We start from the raw sequence: 17,851 nt of genomic DNA on the forward strand, positions 1-17,851 counted from the left end.
GCTGGTTGCTAGCGGGGCGACCTGGGATGGTCTTCCTGTCCCCTTACTTGTCATTCTGTCCCTCGTTTGTGAAATGCAAACAGCAGACCAACTTATAGGCTGCTTGGAGAATTCTGGAGATACATTGTGAAACTTCTAGCACAGGGCTTGGCAAGCCACCAGCAGAAGCCCTTATGTTTGCTATGAAGTCGTTCAAGGGGAGTTGTTGAGATTCCCAAGGGGTGGAGGTCATGAAAGCTAGCACCTGCCTTCTCACAGAGCAGGAGCCCTGTGGGACGCCAGGAGGACTGCAGGTGACCGCCGTGGGAGGTGGAAGTGGCAGACAATCAGGGAAGTGGAGTGGCAGCAGCCGGTCAGAGGGCAGCCGCATCCCTCTGGTGGGGCTGGGAGGCCAGTCCCTGGGGTACTCAGGGTCCCGGCTCAGCACTCTGAGGGTGGCTCCTGACGTGGACACTGGAGGAGGAGGTGACAGACAGCAGAGTGGCTGGCATCCTCCCTGCTCTCTGCAGTGGCCACACTGCACTCGTACGCTGCAGACACCCAGTGGGTGCTGTACCCACAGCCTAGGACAGCGCCTCGCCCTGGGAAGGCCTCATGCACTTGCTTGTGACTAGCGCTGCCTGTTTGCTCAGGGGAAGGCCCTTACCCAGCTCCTCCTGCTCGGGCCCGCTGCAGTGACCATGCTGCCCTGGGCACCTGGGCCTCATTGGTTTTCTACTTCGCTGGTTGCCTGTAGCCCTGAACCCTGGACAACACCTCCCCATCTTTGGCATCTCTCAGATCCAGTCCACATCACTTCTGGATCCCCATGCCCGTTAACTGTCAGCCTGGGCCACCATGAGGATCCTGCTGCTGTCTGTGGGCACCGCTCATCTGAAACACACAAAGCTTTTCCTTGGACAGAAACGAGCAACCTCCCGCTGGCTCTGCTCCCTGCGGTCAGTGTGTTCAGACGTCCAGGCAGAACAGCGGGCCCCCGAATGGCCTGGCTCACCCCACACGTGGCCAGCATGTGTGTGTGGGGGGCTTGTCTCAGCTGACATGAGGGAAGACCCTTAGACACTCAGCCGAGCGCCCCAGCTGCAACCTGGTGCTTCCCGGCAGTACCCGTGACAGCGTCTCCTTTTGGGAGTGGGGCTGGCAGGAGGTGTACGAACAGCACCGGGCTTGTGGCAAGCTGCCCCTGATCTCCCGGTGAGTTGATTCGGAGTGGAGCCTTCTCTCTGGCACGGCTGAAGATCGGTGGGCATGGCAGGATCGCAGAAGGCCACCACTGGGTTTGCCTCCCGGAAGATGATGCCCCTTCTACTGGGTAGTAACAACTACTGATGACAACTATCAAGGGAGGGTCCCCCAGGAGGCCACAGGCAAACCTGAGCTTGACTGTGAACCAATGCTGCAGGGGTAGAGCTGCCCCCACTGACTCCCCAGTCTGCCTGTGTCTGCTGGCTCCGGGCACCGTGGCCCCTGGCGGTGGCATCCCTGTGACTGCCCCCCAGGCCTGTGTCCATCCCTTTCCGACTGTCACTGTATTTGCTGAACATAGTTATTTACACCTGTGTGTATTTCTTTGTCACAAGGCAGCAAGTAGCACTGAGGAGGACCTAGGCTGCTTATTCTCTGCTCCTCAACCTAGCAGGGCCAGGTCTCTGTGGGATGAATGAATGGGAGAAGGAAAATAGGAAGTGTGCTTTGCAGGGTGCCTGGCATCTGAGGGCAATTAAGGAAGGCCTGTGTGCTGGCACCTTGGTGTAGTAGGTTAAGCCTCCATTTGCAGTAGGTGCCGGTGTCCCTTATGGACACCAGTTGGAGTCTCAGCTGCTCTATTTCCCATCCAGCTGCCTGCTAACATGCTGGAAAGGTGTCTGAAGATGGCCCAAAGCCTTGAGACCCTGTACTCACATGGGAAACCAGAAGCAGCTCCAGGCTCCTAGCTTGACCCAGCCCAGCTCTGGCCTTTTTATCTATTTGGGGAGTAAACCAGCACGTAAAAGATCTCTCTCTCTCTCTCTGTAAATCTTTAAAAAAAAGAAAATTGGTGAAAAGTTGAATTTAGAAATACAAATTTTCTTTGTTGCAGAACATACTGAAACCTGTGTGTACTGTTTGCACAGCTGGAATTCCCAGGACCTCCTCAGGGCGCCTCTTTGCCTGCCTTGCAATTCTTTTCACCGGAGTAAGATTGTCTTTTAACAGCATTTCGCATGAGCATTCCCAAGCTCCTGGCCCCTGTGTGGAGGTCAGCTCTGGGCCTGGGGAGAGACTGTTTTTCTTCACTTATCGCAAGGTTGTTTTGGCTTCCTTCAGCAGTGGCCATTGATCACCTGCTTCTTATGCTCTGTAAAACAACAGGGACACACAATAAATCCCCAGGTCTTCCTGGTCTCCAGGGCTTGGGGGAGGAGAAAAGGACAAGCCCTTGCTGCTGGCTGCCCCGCAGGAGCCTGGGGGCCAGCTGCGCAGGCATGGCCGGGGAGTGCTTGGGCCTGGGCCCTCGATGCCAGCCAGCCCTGGGGGAGGCTGACACAGGTGGAGTGGGCAGCAGGTGGCCTGTATGCTTTGTCACTGGTGGGGTGATGTCATGTGTTTCCAGCAGCTCAGGGCCATGACCGTGACTCCTGAGGCCAGTGCTCCATCCACTCAGCTGGGCACAAATGCATCTCCTGGTGAGATAGTAGCTGCCTTCCTCTGGCCAAGGCAGGAGTTGAGGACCTGGGACCTGCAGAGCTGGGCGTGGCATCCTCCCAGTTCTGTCCTTGCACTTCTGCCTCACAGCCTGTGTGTGGACCCAGGAGGCCTTGTGCCAGTGAGGGCAGCCAGTGGTTCTAGACTAGGTCACAGTGGTTGTGTCTGGGAAGCATTTATTTGTCCTGCCTGCTAGGTAAGGCTGGGGATGCAGCTGTGGGTCCCTCAGAGCCCAGCCCAACACTGCTGTCCCCAGCTCAGATTCTCTGGTGCTGACCTGGGGCGGGGAGGGTCCCACGCAGCCCCATCCCTGGCCCCAGGGTGCACTCTCAGTGATGACGTCACTGTTGCTCCCTAAGTAGCATCCTCACTCTGAACTTGTAGCACGATAACTTTACAGCCATCTAATGGCAGGAAGTAGATGCTGGCTGCCTTACTTTTCTCATTATAAAGGCTGCGGGAATGGCCAGGATCTCAGTAAGACAAAAGCAGTGCTGCCGTTAGTAATCCCACGGTAACAGAGCGCAGTGCTCCTTCCTGTGGCTATTTAAGACTCGCATCCATGTTTGCCCCTGTGCAGATGGAAGGAGAGTGTGGCCCGCATACTGGTCTGCTCCGGCCAGAAGCCTTTCTGCTTCCGATTGCTTCCTGGGCATCTGCAGAAAGGAAGCGCCAGCTCCTGCTCGAGGGTTTGACTTTCCTTGAACCGGGAGGCAGTAACAATTCCCTTCCTTGAGGAGTTAACACCAGTGTGTAGATGCTATCCTTCTGTATTCCTCCTGCAGTTCCTATTGCGAAATAGACGTGAGCATATTTCAGGGGCCAGTGGGAGAGGAAGCTAAGGAAGGTGTCGAGGGGTGCTTGGAGCTCTCTAGGTGCAGGCTGGGTCTGAGGGGCACTACTCCTGCCCAGGCCCGGGGTCCTGCCTGCCTCTCACCTGTGCTGGAGCCTCCCACAGCTGGGTGGCCTCACCTCTGGCTGGCTGCCTCACAGCACCCTTTGCCTGACCTTCTCTTGGTCTTGCTGTGGAGCTGCAGGGTGTCCCTGGGCAAGCACACTGAGGGCTCCCGTGCTTACGGTCTAGGGAGTGAGCAGTCTGAACGGCATTAGCAGGCCCACGGTGGCATCAGGAGGCATCACAACAACCCTGAAAGCATGATGGCATTATCAGCTTCATTCACCCCCACAAGACTCAGAGCTCAAGGTCAGGCCTGTCTTGGGCCAGCAGGTTTTCTATCTGTAGGAAGTGCTGTCCCCGAGGCCGAGTCCATGGCCTTGGGCAGCTGTGTGAGGCCCTGGACACAGGTTGTTTTAGGAGTTGCAGGGGAGCTTCGCGCTGTCATCTTTCCAAGTGTGTCAGGCTGAAGGCTTCCCAGCGTGAGAGAGTGGTCAGTGATGCACGGTGGCTGGAGGGTTTTGGGAGAGGGCTCTGCTCATGATGGGAGTCAGTGATGTCTGGGCCACCTGTGCTGTGCCCAGACCCTGTGGACCTGACCGTACAGGTCTCACCCAGCCCTGGGGGCCAGCTCCAACAGAGAGACAAGGGACAGCAGGACAAGAGTGACTTTCTTCCTGTTTCGAGGGACAGCCAGGCAGTGCGCTCATCCACCGGCTCCTGTAAGGGCTGGGCTGGGCTGAGATGAAGTCCGGAGCCAGAGGCATGGACCAGGCCTCCTGTGTGGCTGTTCGGCCTCCCAGGTGCAGAGCAGGGAGCCAGGACTCAACCCGGATACTGTGATGGGTGATGTGGACGTTACAAGTGGCGTTTCCACAGCCAGGTTGAACACCTGCTGGGCACAAGACCTTTACTGCTAAACCCAGACCTTCCTGGGCAAGGCGGAGCTCACTGCCCAGGGTCCTCTGCTGCCAAGAGGTAGAGGCGCCAAGATCGGGACTGATTCATGTGCAACCTCAAGACCATGCACTTGGGCCACGGCCCCCACCCCACCCCCAGTCATGGCTGTGTGAGGCAACCCTCCCCACTGTCCTCTGGGTGACCAGCAGCCTAAGAAGTCACCTGGAACCTGGAGATTCTTATTCTCTTGGAGAACACACGCATGGTTCCAAATCAGAAAATTATTTTCAGATGGAGTTCGTGCCTTAAACAAAAAGCCCTGCTCGCTGTACCAGAAGTCAGGCCCTGGGTGGCAAATGCCTGCACTTCCAGGGCCAAGCCAGATGCAGCACTGGATACTCCACAGAGACAAGTCTCCTGCCCCTTTGGGTCTCTCAGTGCCAGTGGTCAGACTGGCCCAGCGTGAGGACTGGCTACCCCAGATGATCAGAGGAGTGCTCCTCATCCTGTTTGACAGGTGAGATTTTAGGCAAGTTAGATTACAAGGCTGCACAAAAGTGATCACTTCCTGTCTTAGGGCAGGGAGCAGCAACTTACCTTGGTGCTTCTGCAGTGCTCACATGCGCCCACTGTTACCATTCTGACTTCAGAGGAGAGTTAAGTTTCTCTTGTGTGTGTGCGTGTGAGCCCGGATGGCTCAGGGAGTTGTAGCAGTAGTCAGTGCCCTGTGGATGGCATCTCCATGCAGCATTGCTCATGAGACCATAGCTGTTGGGCACATCAGTGCTTTGCAGCTGGCACGTGTGGGCATTACATGTGGATGTGCGATGTCCTGTGGTCCCCTGCACCCTGGGTTTGAGTCATCACATTACAGCATTGCAGACAGGAAGTGGCTACTAGGTTTGAGGGAAGGGCCATAGCAGCTGCCTTCCAGCCCCAGGGGCTGCTCTGCAAAACACACCCCCTCCCCGCATCATGATCATGTGGTAAGGCCTGCCTGGGAAGTTCTGGGAGTCCTGGGCCAGAGCCCCAGGCAGGAAGCTGCAGCCACTTCCGTCCCCATGCCCCTACATCCTGCAGGCTGTAATTTAGTGGCCAGCAGAGTTGAGGCCACCCACCGTGAGAACACGTGGTGCTCCTGGCGGGTCCCAACACCAGTGGGTTTGGCTTTGGCAGCTGTGTCTTCACAGTCCAGTGACTGAGCTTCTATCCTCTGTGAATGCCAGCTTCTAGCTGGAGATTCGGGCTGATAGTAACAGGGGTGTGATCAGGATACCCTTCTGAAGTGTGATGTGGGAGCCCCTGCAGCACGCAGCTGTTGATGAGTGAGTGAGTGAGTGAGTGAGGCCTGCAGCCCTCTGCAGGGCAAACAGCCATTGTGCTGCTGCCCGAGCCCACTGTGAGTGTCCTGGCTGACGCAGCAAACCTACGACACAATGGCCCGTATTGATCTGTCTGCTGCAGAGGATGCTTAGGGGGCATCAGCACTTGCCTGTGCTGCAGCCTCCAGGGCAGCGTAATTGTGTGAGCCCAAGTGATGTGGCTGACAGCGTCTGGAACAATGACCCCTCCACCTCTCTGGAGTCAGGAGAAAGGGCTGTGGCCAGTACTGACTGCTGGTGCACCAGCTACCAACCTGAGCACCAAGAGATGGAGGCACGGGCTCTTCCACAGGGTTTCGGCTCTGTTTTTCCATCTCTTTCAGGTTCTGTCTGAAAGCCCATAGAAGGCATAGTGGCTCCACCATTCAGGATTCTGCATCCCCTCCAGGAATGCCATTGGAAGACCTGGCTCCTCTGCCTCTGAATCAGCTTTCTACTAATACTGCTAGCAGCATAGCAACTGATGCCCCAGATACTTAGGTCCCCTGCCACCCATGTGGAAGTTCTAGACTCCTGGCTTCAGCCTGGTGCAGACCCAGCTGCTGTGGCCATTTGGGGTGTGAACCGACAGAATGGAAAGTCACTCTCTCTCTCTGTCACTCTGCCTTCCACATAAAATAAATAACTAAATATATCTTTAAGAAGTTCACGGAAAACGAAAATACAGAATAAGTTTGTTTCAGGGCAGCAAAGTTTGAAAACCGTGCATGTTGGTGTATTCAGATGCACGTGGGAAACTGCAGCGTGAATGGGGTCTTCTGCCCCCTGTGCCCAGCTGCTGCTGCGTGAGGGGGTCGGACAGGGCAGTGGCCACAGAGATGAGAGAGGTCACACGCGTGTGCTGTGGCCTTTGGCGTCGGCATCATGCAGGTCACGTGTGCTGTGGCGCAGTGGCCGTGGGTGTCATGGACATCACATTTGTGTGCTCTGCTTTTCCGTCCTCAGCATCAACAAAGGAGAGACTCGGCAAGGCTTGTCTGCTCTAAGCGTCCCCATCTGTACGGCCCCAGGGAGTGTGAGCCCAGCTGGGTCGGGAGCCAGCGTTGCTTGGTGACGCTGTGAGCGTGGCTGACTTGGCCTCCAGAGCTGTGGCTGTGGGGTCCTGAGCCAGGAGCCTCGCAGGAGGGCCAGCGTTAGGGAGATGGCACAGTCCCCTTCCCTCCCTCTGCCAGGAACTGCTACGGTTTGAATTCACTTGCAACCTCACCCAGATGTTCAAAATGTCGAAGTTGTAGTCTGCTTTTTTGTTGAAGGGGTTGGCCTAGCAGTTCAGGTATCTCTATGTGCCATTACAGTGCTTGGGTCCAGTTCTTAGCTCTTCCTCCTAATTCCATCGGAACAGCAATGATGTCCCAGGCAGCAGGGTCCCTGCCACCCTGTGGGAGACCGCGGTTGAGTTCTCAGTTCCCGGCTTTGGCCTTGGTTCAGTCCTGACCATTGGGAGCACATGGGAGTGACCCAGCAGAAGGAAACCCTCTGTCATGAAACTTGAAACTCTGTCTTGCTTTTTTTTCCTTCCTAAATTATTGTTAAGTAATCAAAAATTAAGAGGAATATGGAATCAGATGTTTTCTGCAGCCTCAAGGGTTGAATGTTCTTTTCTTCTTAAGATTTATTTATTTTTTACTAAAAAGACATATTTACAGAGAAAAGGAGACAGAAAGATCTTCTATCCACTGGTTCACTCCCCAAATGGCTGCAATGGCTGGAGCTGAGCCAGTGCAGAGCCAGGAGCCAGGAGCCTCTTCTGGGTCTCCCACGCGGGTTCAGGGTCCCAAGTCTTTGGACCATCCTCCGCTGCTTTCCCAGGCCATAAGTAGGGAACTGGATGGGAAGTGGAACAGTGGGACATGAACTGGTGCCTATATGGGATCCTGGTGCTTGCAGAGGAAGGGTTAGCCAGGCTCCTTGAGTATTCTTTAGTCTGTGCTAGTCACGTCTGTCAGAGTGAAGGAGTGGGCTCTGGGAGAGACCACCTCACAATAGCAGGGTCTTTATGGAGCCGAGAGGGCTCTCAGTGGCAGGGACTTCAGGGAGTGGGAGGGACCTGTGGTTAATGCTGTCCTCTGAAGGCTTTCTGCGTGTGAGCTGACAGGTGGCATCCAAGAGCAACCTGGATGCAGAGAGCAGCCAGAGCCACGCGGGAGTAGAAGGGGCTCTCGCTGTGTCACTGTAGCTTTGTAGATCGACAGGTGGATGGTCTGCATTTGCAAAACCTGTTGAAATCAGAGATCCAAGCCTAGAACCTCTGCTTTCCACCTGTCCCAGCCTGTCTCCTGTCCCCAGGGCTGGGCCTTCCCCTGGCCACCATTGATGCCATTTCTTGCACTTTGATGTGGAGTCTGAAGTAGCTAATCCATGTCCCAATCGTCCGCACTGAGTAAATGACTGCCGGCCTCTGATCACATGTTCTGGGCACAGATGCCACGATGCCCATTCTTGCCCACACAAGTCTGTTACTCCCGCTGTTGGAACTGTGCACACACCGGAGCTTCTTTTGTTAATCCTGTGGAGAGCTATGTTTACTAGTGGACAGTGACGCTTGTATTAGGCCTCAAAACACTGGCCCACTACCCTTTCCTGGTTGTTGAAGGTGTTAAGTGGGTTATGTTCCTATTCATGTCACAGGAATTGTTTGTGCGGGAAGAAACATCCCACTTGGATCACGAATGTCTTGAATGATTAGTCATTCCCTAAAATAAACCAAAGGTGAAATGTCTGTAGGGCTAGTGTGAGCTTGTGTCTGCACCATGAGACTCATTTGCTGTAGCAAAATCCACTGGAATTATTGACCTGCCCCACGTCTGTGGCAGGACCTAGAGGCGATCATTGTCCCTGTGTCGGGGCGCGGGTCCCTGTGCCAGGGGCGAGGATCTACCTCTAAGCCCTATGGACTGCACTGTTAGGAGAGTGGCTCAGTGGGGTGTGAGTGTGCACACACAATGGTAACGAGGCCTCACAGATGGGCAGGCACAACGGCACAGATGGCTCACTCTAGGCACCGACCCCACACAAGCACCCCAGGAGCCCCAAGGGAGCCCAGCTCAAGAGGAGGGGTCCAGGTGCTGGTGGGAATAGGGGCTAATGTTGGGAAGAAGGGTGGGATGCCAGTGGGCACACACCCTGGGAATGTCACCCATGTTCTCAGGTCTTGTTTCCTGAGCTGGGGAGCAGCCTCTGTGCTCCCTGGCGTGTAGTTAAGCACCAGTGAGACGGTGCCTTCCCGGTGCTGGACACACCATGTGCCACGAGGACCGGGAGTCCAGTGTGTGGACTTGCTGCTGTTGTGGCTGCTCCTGCATTTCTGTTCCTCAGTAGAAGGAGCTCTCAGGTAAGGACGGTCTGGGTGGACCCGTCTGTCTCATGGCGATGCTTGTACAGGCATCCCTACTCATGGTCGGGACCCCCAGGGGATTACTGAAACCAGGCATACTGCAAAACCCTAGAGGCACTCGGCTTTTTCCTGTGCACTCATGCTCATGCTCAACTTTAGTGCCTAAGTCACGCACAGAAAGAGGTGAGCCACAGTCAGTAATAGAGCAACTGGCTGTATGCCATACTAAGGGGTCACATGTCTGATTAAGTAAAATCAGGGTCACTTGAACACAGGTGCCATGTTACCATGACAGTTGACCTGCTCCCAAGGCAGCTACCGAGTGACTCATGGATGCTGGTGTGCAGTGTGGAGACGTCAGGCCAACTTCCTGGATGCTTGTGTCTGAGAAAGAACGTAGCTGGGCTGTTAGAGGCTCATCGCACTGCCCAGACACTCGTGCAATGTGAATCTTAAGAACTGTGTGCTAAGATTTTTGTTTATTTATTTATTTGAAAGGAAGCATTACAGAGGGAGAGTCTTGCATCCACTGGTTCACTCCCCAAATGGCCATGATGGCCTGGGCTTGGCTTGGCCAGAGTTGGAATCCAGGGACTCCATCCCAGGACTGTATCCTTGTTTCCCATGTGTATGGCAGGTGTCCAGGCACTCAGGACATCTTCTACTGCTTTAACAGGCACAGTGACAGGTTGCTGGATCAGAAGTGAAGCAAACAGGACTCAGGCTGGTGCTCAAGTGGTATGCTGGTGTCCCAGGCTGTGGCTTAACGTGCTGTGTCACAACACTGGTTTCCCTGAATTATTTCTACAATGTCCTATTTAATATTTTGAGCACAGTAACTGTAATCATGGAAAAGTCAATCATAGACAAGCTGGGAGTGGGTTGGGGAGGGGATATGATGCGGCATGACTGGCACCCTTCCTCTGGCCAGATGGGACATGTCTCATCCCTTGGCCATGGCCTGCTCCCAGAAACATCTAGAAAGATCTGGGGTTTCCTTAACGTGAGTCTCGGGGCCTCACGGCACAGAGCCAGGGTCTGGTTCAGGCTGAGCCGTCTTTAGTTTCTGGCTAAGCCTCTATGGACCACGTGGCCTCCTGCGTGTCACTTCAGGGTCACCGGCAGGGATGAAATGAGACCCTGTGTGGAGAGGGACTGGCGCGATGCCCAGAGGATCACTTGTCCTGAGTGAAGTGATTAATGTATGGCAAAGGGGTGCCACTCAACCCTGGGCACCTGCTTGCAACTCCCCCCTCGCCCTGGGGCTCACCCTCGCAGCGTGCAGGCTCATTGGGACATCATGACAGAGCTACAGGGGAGCATCAGCGTCAGTGACCTCAAGTGTAGAGAGACCAGAGGCCCTGCCCACAGTTGCCCAGCCTTGCACTGTGTCAGGGACAGGGCTGTGACTCGGAGCTCATGCTGCTTCCTCCCTGGCCGTGTGGGAGGCTGGGAGGTCCCTGCTACAATGTGTGAGAGCCCCACTTGGCCTCCATCCTGCAGTATCTCTGCATTTATGCCAAAGTCTAGGAACCCCAGACTCCCAGGCATGGCAGCTTTGACTCAGCCATTTGAGGTGTTGGGAAAGAGAGTAATTGTCCTTGACATTTGTGGACGCACCGCCTTGCCCAGCAGGACAAGAGGCGCACTGGCCTTCATAGGTAGACAAAACTGAGCCCGCCAAACATTGCACTTTTGTTGCAGAAGACTGTTCCAGAATGCAACTTGGCATATTTTGGTGATAAGGCTGCTTTTGTTTCCAAGTGAATGGTGCAGTGTTCTGTGTGGAGGAGGGACCCATCTGAAGGTCCCCGGCCTTTGCAGGGAGTAGGGGGTGGGGAGGAGGTACTTTTCCTCATATGGGCGTCCCCAGGCTGCATTTGGCCCTGCTGCTTGCCCCAGGCTCCCTGAGTGCCCAAGCCCACATTTTCTGTGGACTAGTGCTGAACAGAAACACCCACCCGGCCGTTCCCCTGCGAGAGCAGCCAGGGAACGCTCCAGATCCCCGGGTATTCCATCAACCAAAGTCTTTGGGGGTGCTTTGGCAGGGCAGCCTGTTGTTTGGCATATCTTCAGCTCCCTGATGGTTTCCTGATCCTCAGTGTGTTGCTGTGTTCTGAGTACCATGTTTCCGCCCAGCAAGGAGGCTTTCGCTTTCAGGATGCGCTGTGTCTTTCCTTATGGTGCTGGTTCATTGTCTCTCAGAAGCAACTTTCACGTGTCCATGAGGCATGCTGACCACTCACTTCCTGCTGCCTCTGGGATTGGCACCTGCCCTCACGAATGGCAAACCCTCTGCCACAAGCCAGGCTCGAGGTCACCCAGGAGTTCTTTTCCCCTTGTGCTTCTTTTCACAAACGTCTCCAGGGCTGGTGGCTCCTCTTCCTCCATCTTACCTCCCAGCCCCCAACTCTGTCCCTACTGCAAGTGGGAGCAGCTGTCTCACTCACCTGAGCTCTGCCCCTGCCCTGCCTGCCCCTGTCCTCTGCAGCTTCCATGGTGACCTCGTTGCAAGCAGAAGCTGTCAGACTTCAGCAGCCCCTCCTGGCTTCACTTCAATCCTAGAGACTTGTACAAAGCTCTGGCCCGTTCCACCTGCTGTGTCCAGTGCCGACTGCTGACTGAGTACTGAGCTCAAGCTGGGCCATTATCACTTTTATTAACCCAATAGGGGGAGTAGCATTCCTAGTTCCCAGGTGAAGAAGCAGACTCAGAAGTGTAGGCGATGACTCCAAGTCAAAGCTGGGATTCATGTTGCCCCTGTCCCCTGATCCTTGTTCTGTGCCCCAGTGCGTGCCTGAAGCTGCAGGTGGTAATGCCCCCTCTATCTGTGCATTCTCTCATCTCCTGTCTGAACACATCGCTCTCATGACCATGTTTAGCTTCTAAATCAAGCAAAGTGAGAAAGGCACAGCCGCACTAATGAAAACAGAACGAGTGCAGTCATACTCTGTAATAGAGATGATTGAAAACTTATGAATTGCCTATTGACAGCATTTTCCATTGGATGTTTTTAGACTGTGGCTGACAGTGAGCAGCTGAAGCCATGCCAGCTCAGCTGCAGATAAAGGGCAGCGGCGTGTGCCTGTCCCTCCACACGCTGTCCTGTGGGCTTGCTGGTTCCCTCCCCTGTGGCTGGGAAGCCTGTGGGGAAAGCCAGATTCCGTTGGCTCCTGGGTTTGCCGAGACCAGGGCTAGTCCAGTGCTCCATTTATGGGCCTCCATTTTGGAAGCGTCTCGGGATGAAGACTCTGGGGTTCTGCCAGGTGTTTTTGTACATCTCAGCCCTTACACATAGTAAGATGCTCGATGGATGTTCAAGGCTGGGTCCACCTACTTACTCCTCCCTCCATCCAGTCTTCGCCGAGTTGCTGGGCTGCACACAGAACCACCCAGTGGATGAAGATGCTCAAAGGGAGATGGTGACTTCTGCCCAGGCCGTGCAGAGCTGGCCATGGAGCACATGTCTTTGGGAGGCTGTTTACCAACCAAGTGTGAGTTCAGCCTGCCAGGGGCAGGAGGCAACTGGAGTCTGCCTTCACATGTCCTCCTTAAACCTGGTGTGGCTGTGAAAGAGGCATTGGAGCAAGAGGACACAGACATGCAGAGGAAGTGACTGAGCAGCAAGGGTCAGGAGCCCGGGGTTGGCACGAGTGCAGGCTGGCAGCTGTGGATGATGGGGCAGCATCATGGGACATCGGGGGCAGTGGGGCACAGGGGGAGGCCAGTGTATGAGTGAGGCCAGCCGTGGTGGTCTCTGCATCTCTCACAGCCCTTCCCTGGCGCCATCCAACTCCACTGGGAAACTTCATGCTCTCCTGGTCTAATCCCAACCTGGTCTGATCATTAGAAATACAATTTCCTTTATTCCTTATTGATATTATTATGTCATAGTAAAGCTGCATTTACTTTTTAAAAGAATTATGTTATTTATTTGAAAGCCAGGGATCCATCCTCAGTTCACTCCTGAAATGGCTGCAGCATCAGGAGCTGACTGGGCTGAAGTCAGGAGCCGGAAGACGCTTCTGGGTCTCTCACGTGGGTTCAGGAGCTTAGGAACTTGGGTCGTCCTCTACTGCTTTCCCAGGAGTATTGGCAGAGATCTGGGTAGGAGTGAAGCAGCCAGGACATGAACAGATGCCCATATGGAATGCCGGCATTGAAGGTGGCTGCTTACCCCAGTCCACCACAATGCCAGTCCTGAAGCAGCATGTTTCTGTGTGCCTCTGCTGTTCTCACAGAATTGGTGGTAACCAAGCATATTAATTTATAGCAATAATAACCATTTAGCAAATGAGCATCGCGTGTGTTCCCTTCCAGTCCGGGTCCATGGGAATAAGAAGCCTAATAATTACTCAGGGCCAGAGTTCATCCTGGAGCAGCAGCACCTTGCTCTGGGCCTCTGACCACTTGCTGCTGTGTAGCTGAGGGTTGAGACAATCACCCATCAGTCCCCTGGCACACATGGGTGGTAGCCTACTGAGAGACACGGAGTCACTCGGTGAAATGCACGTGCATTTCAGCTTGGCATTCTGCAGAGAGAGCCTGCAGACATGGCTTAACGGATCTGAGCATTCGAGAGCATTAGTACCCCCCCCCCAAAAGTTTTGAAACAAACTTAAGAATATTCAGTTGCCATTAACACCACACAGCCATCCAGCCTGTCCTGAGCTCCTGTTACCACCCCAGGGGGAGATGGAGAGAAAGGAGCCCCCCACGCACGGTCCTCACCGATCCTCTCTGCTAACTCCATCTGGTTGGGATGGACACAATGTCAGGTGCAGCGAGATCCAGGCTCTGATGCCACAGTCAAGGCATTTGGGGGCTGGGTCTTCACTGTTTTCATGATGTGACTTATTCTGACTCTCCCCAGTGGTGAGACATCCAGGTTATGCTGGGGTGGCTTGGGACCCCTTCCAACTCTACTGTTGCCATGGTAAACCTGGCCTTTCATGCCAGCCTGAGGGACTTGTCATTTATAAGGTGAGGATGGTTTGGGCGGCAGTCAGGTTGGAGTCACGATCTGATCTGCCTCTTCAGGGGCACTGTGAAATTCACCCATTCAGCGGAGGGTCACAGGTGCCCTACGTGGTCCAAACACTGCAGGGAGAAGCGTTGTGCCCAGTGTGAGCAGGTGGGCAGCACAGTTACACCCCTCTCCGGGACTGAGTGAGAGCCTCGTGCCTCGAGTGAGGCCTGTGCTGAGGTTGTGAATGGACGTGTGGGCAAGTGGCACACTTGCAGTCTGGAAGCCAGCAGATGGCTGGATGTGCGGAAGAGGGCCCTCAGCTTGCAGCCAGGCCATCGGCAGAGGTGCCGTCATGTGTGCCCAGGCAGCACCAGTGCGCATGGTGCTTGCCTGAGCCGTGAGTAATACCCAGGGCCACCAGTGTTCAGGAGCCCTGCTTGTCACGGCTGACAGGGTGGGTGACGAGAAGACGGGATATCTTTCCCAACTTTTGCAGTATTGGAGATTTCTCCCTTTTTCCAAGGCGGCCTGATGCTGTGGGTAATTGAAGTTAAGAATCTCCCAGATGCCTTCGCTTCAAGGAGTGGGTGCTCCTGTCTGCTCCTACTGGAGTTGAGAAGCTTCTTCTTGTCTTCCATGAGTTACAAGACCCAGATATTAATGTCTTTGCTGATGCCTGGGAAGTAAGCAAAGAAGCTAAGGGACTTGGCAGAAAGGACAGCTAGAGACTGGAGCTCACACCCCAGCCCAAGGGCTTGTCCATGCCCACTGCATGGACTCCACAGTGCAGCTCTCTGGCCAGTCCAAGTCATGGTCGTGGCCATGATGCTGAATGACTGTTCTGGCAGCCCTGGGTCTAATGGAGGGATCGAAGCCACTCGGCACCTGCAGGGGAAACAGGAGCCCAGCAGCGTGCACCCAGCACCCAGGAGCCAGGCTGCTAGGCATGCTCACTCATGGTGCTTTGTGGCATCCAGTGAGCTGCTATCTATGGGCCCCTTCTTTCAATGCATACAACTTGACATTTTAGGTACATCATACATGTAGAAATGTGTATGCAAACAATTTTAAACTGAAATGTCAGTGTGCAGCCAAACATTTTTTTTAAGTTGCTGCTTGTTCAATGAGAAGCCACACAGATGCAAAGACTGCTTGGACCGAGAAATGGCTTTGTGCAGATGCCTGCAATGCTTAAGGTCAGGGGTATGAATAAAAGATACTTGGTCAGTTCTGTCCATCTCAGGAATATTTTTAATTTTTCCCTTCCATAGGAAGTCTGAGTGGACTGATGCTAAACGCTGCAGTTTTATTTTCTTTTCCACAAACTTTGGATGCCCAGTAGCTTCCCTTGGACTTTCCATATCTTCTGAGCAGTCAGGAGCAGCCCAACAAACAGGCCACTTCCTGCAGGAGCGCCTGTGGCTGACCTCGCCTGCCCTCCCCCTCCTAGCTGGGTTTCCCCTGTTCCGATGTTGTCACCGGCCTTGTTCCTAGGGCCCTGCTGGGCTTCCTCCCTGGAAGCAAAGTGACCAGGGTTGTGTACTTCAGGGACACATGTGCCCGCCCAAGTGCCAGCTCCCAGGCCCGTGCTGGTCAGTCCACTTTATGCCCGTGAGAGTATATGGCCAGCCTGGGTCTTTCCAGACTTCCCTGGAGCAGAAAATATAGTGGCAATTTAACAAGGCCTGGAGGTCTTTAAAGCTTTGTCGGGTACATGGATATACCAACAGTGTGTCTGTCGCAGGCAGAACCCCAGAGCCAGGGACCAGAAAGAGAAGGGAGCCTGGGCCTACCTTGACATGCTTACAGCTTAACGGGCAGCAATGGCACCACCGATACAAAGAGGCAGACTACCCAGCTGCAGGGTGGCTTTCCCTGTGGCACTGGGCTGGCACAGGTGAGAGCCCATGCTTGAGAGCCCTCACCTGTGGCTTGGCCTCACTTTGCATCCCAGAAGAGTCATGAGCTGTGGGCAAGCCCTCACCACAACTGTCAGGGCACTGGGCAGGCATGGGGAGCCAAGGGCGTTTCTGCTTCCCCGTGTGGAAGGAAATGGCCCTTTGAGCTAACCCAGGAGGACACTGTGCAAGGGCCCCCTGAGTGCTGCTTGGACTTGCTGACCCAAGCCAACCCCAGCCCAATAGCACCGTGACCACCTGCACAGGGCCTTGGGTCAAAGGGAGTGTTCTCTCGGCAGAGCTCTATTTTGGGGCATATTTTGGTTTTACTCTAATTCTGTGAAGCTGTAGTTTTGTGCTGTCATGTGAACCACAAACGACACGAGGCAGGATCTATTTTGGGGGAGGAGGGGCCGGGAGGAAGGTTACTGTTGAGAGTAACCTGGCTTGGTTTGAAAAGGTTGCCTGGGTCTCAAGTTTAATGCCAAGGTATTCTTTGTACTTGATGGAGCTTTAGCCAGCCAAGGACCACATGCCTGCCTGGCCCCACCCCACACTGCCTTGTTGGGGTTGGCTCGAGCCTGCGCCGTCCTCCCGTAGTCCTCCCCCGAAGCCTGTGCACCTGCTAAGGTGAGCAGCTCTGCCTGGAAGATGGTTCTCAGCCTGTCAGTCACTTCTGCTCCCTGTGTTCCCTGCGCTTGATCCTAGGCGAACACAAGTCTTTCTAGACTCTTCCCTGCTTCTTCCTGGGATGTGGGAATAAGTTATTCCTAAAAAGAGACATGAGATCCACAGGGTCCCTGGTCACCCCCTCCTCCCCAGCCCTTAGTGCCTCCCGCCAACCCCACTCACGCTGCCTGATGCTGCACGGGGCTCTGCCGTGCATGGAGACCCTCCCTGACTTGTTGGGGCTCACCAGGTTGCCTTCCACCTGCGTTCTGTAGCTGCCCAGATAGAAGCAATGGCATTGTGTAGAGTAGCTCTCACATGGCATTTCCAGTTGTGCAGAGACTTCATTGTGTTTGCTGGAAAGCGTCTAGGCTGTTTGGAAAGACACACATCATGTTGTGAACTTGCTGTTCCACAGTAATGCCAACGGGAATGCAGCTGTGCAGGTGTCTGGAGGTCCCCACCCACAGGTGCACGGTGGAGGAGGCTGCCATGTTGACCTCCCACGCAGGAGCATGGGAGCTGCATCTGGATGAAGGAGGTGAATGGCACGCAGTATGGGGTCTACGCGTGCTATAGAGTGTTTCTCAGCAGTAAGACAGAATGGAGTACTAGCACATGTCATGACACGCACGGGCCTCCAAAGCACTGTGCTGAGCAGACGCCGGTCGCGAAAGGCCACAGAGCCCAGGAGCCCATTTGTGTGTAATGTCCACAAGAGCCAGCTGTGCTGAGCCAGAAAGCAGCTGAGTGGCTCCCGGGGCGCCGGAGGAGCTGCCAGCCGAGGGCACGGTGTTCTCTTTGGATGAGGACAGTGTTCTCAGATTATGGAGCAGACTTGGTTACTAAGCTCAGGAAGATTGAACTTGATGGTATGTAAATGAACTCTGCAGAAGAAGAACGTAAGAGCTAAATGATTGGGAGTGAGCGAGCGGGGGTAACTGGGCTGAGGTGCTCCCCAAGCAAAGCAGGTTTTTAAAGGCTGTCTCTGGCGGTGACGTAGGCACTGTTTGAGGGAGCAGGACGTTGTAGCCTGTGACAGATGGAAACTCTGGGCCTGGACGTGGGCACTGGGGGTCTCGGGAGGGGCAGCAATCCCCGCCACTGATTGGAATGACC

At 54.6% G+C, this 17,851-nt stretch overlaps 1 protein-coding gene across 3 annotated transcripts in view; it reads left to right on the forward strand.

The window, feature by feature from the left end:
- Window positions 1-17,851, forward strand: part of PTPRE (protein tyrosine phosphatase receptor type E) — a 124,055-nt gene that overhangs the window by 33,398 nt on the left and 72,806 nt on the right. The window lies entirely within an intron of this gene.

Source organism: Ochotona princeps, chromosome 13, assembly GCF_030435755.1.
Source record: "Ochotona princeps isolate mOchPri1 chromosome 13, mOchPri1.hap1, whole genome shotgun sequence".
NCBI lineage: Eukaryota > Metazoa > Chordata > Mammalia > Lagomorpha > Ochotonidae > Ochotona > Ochotona princeps.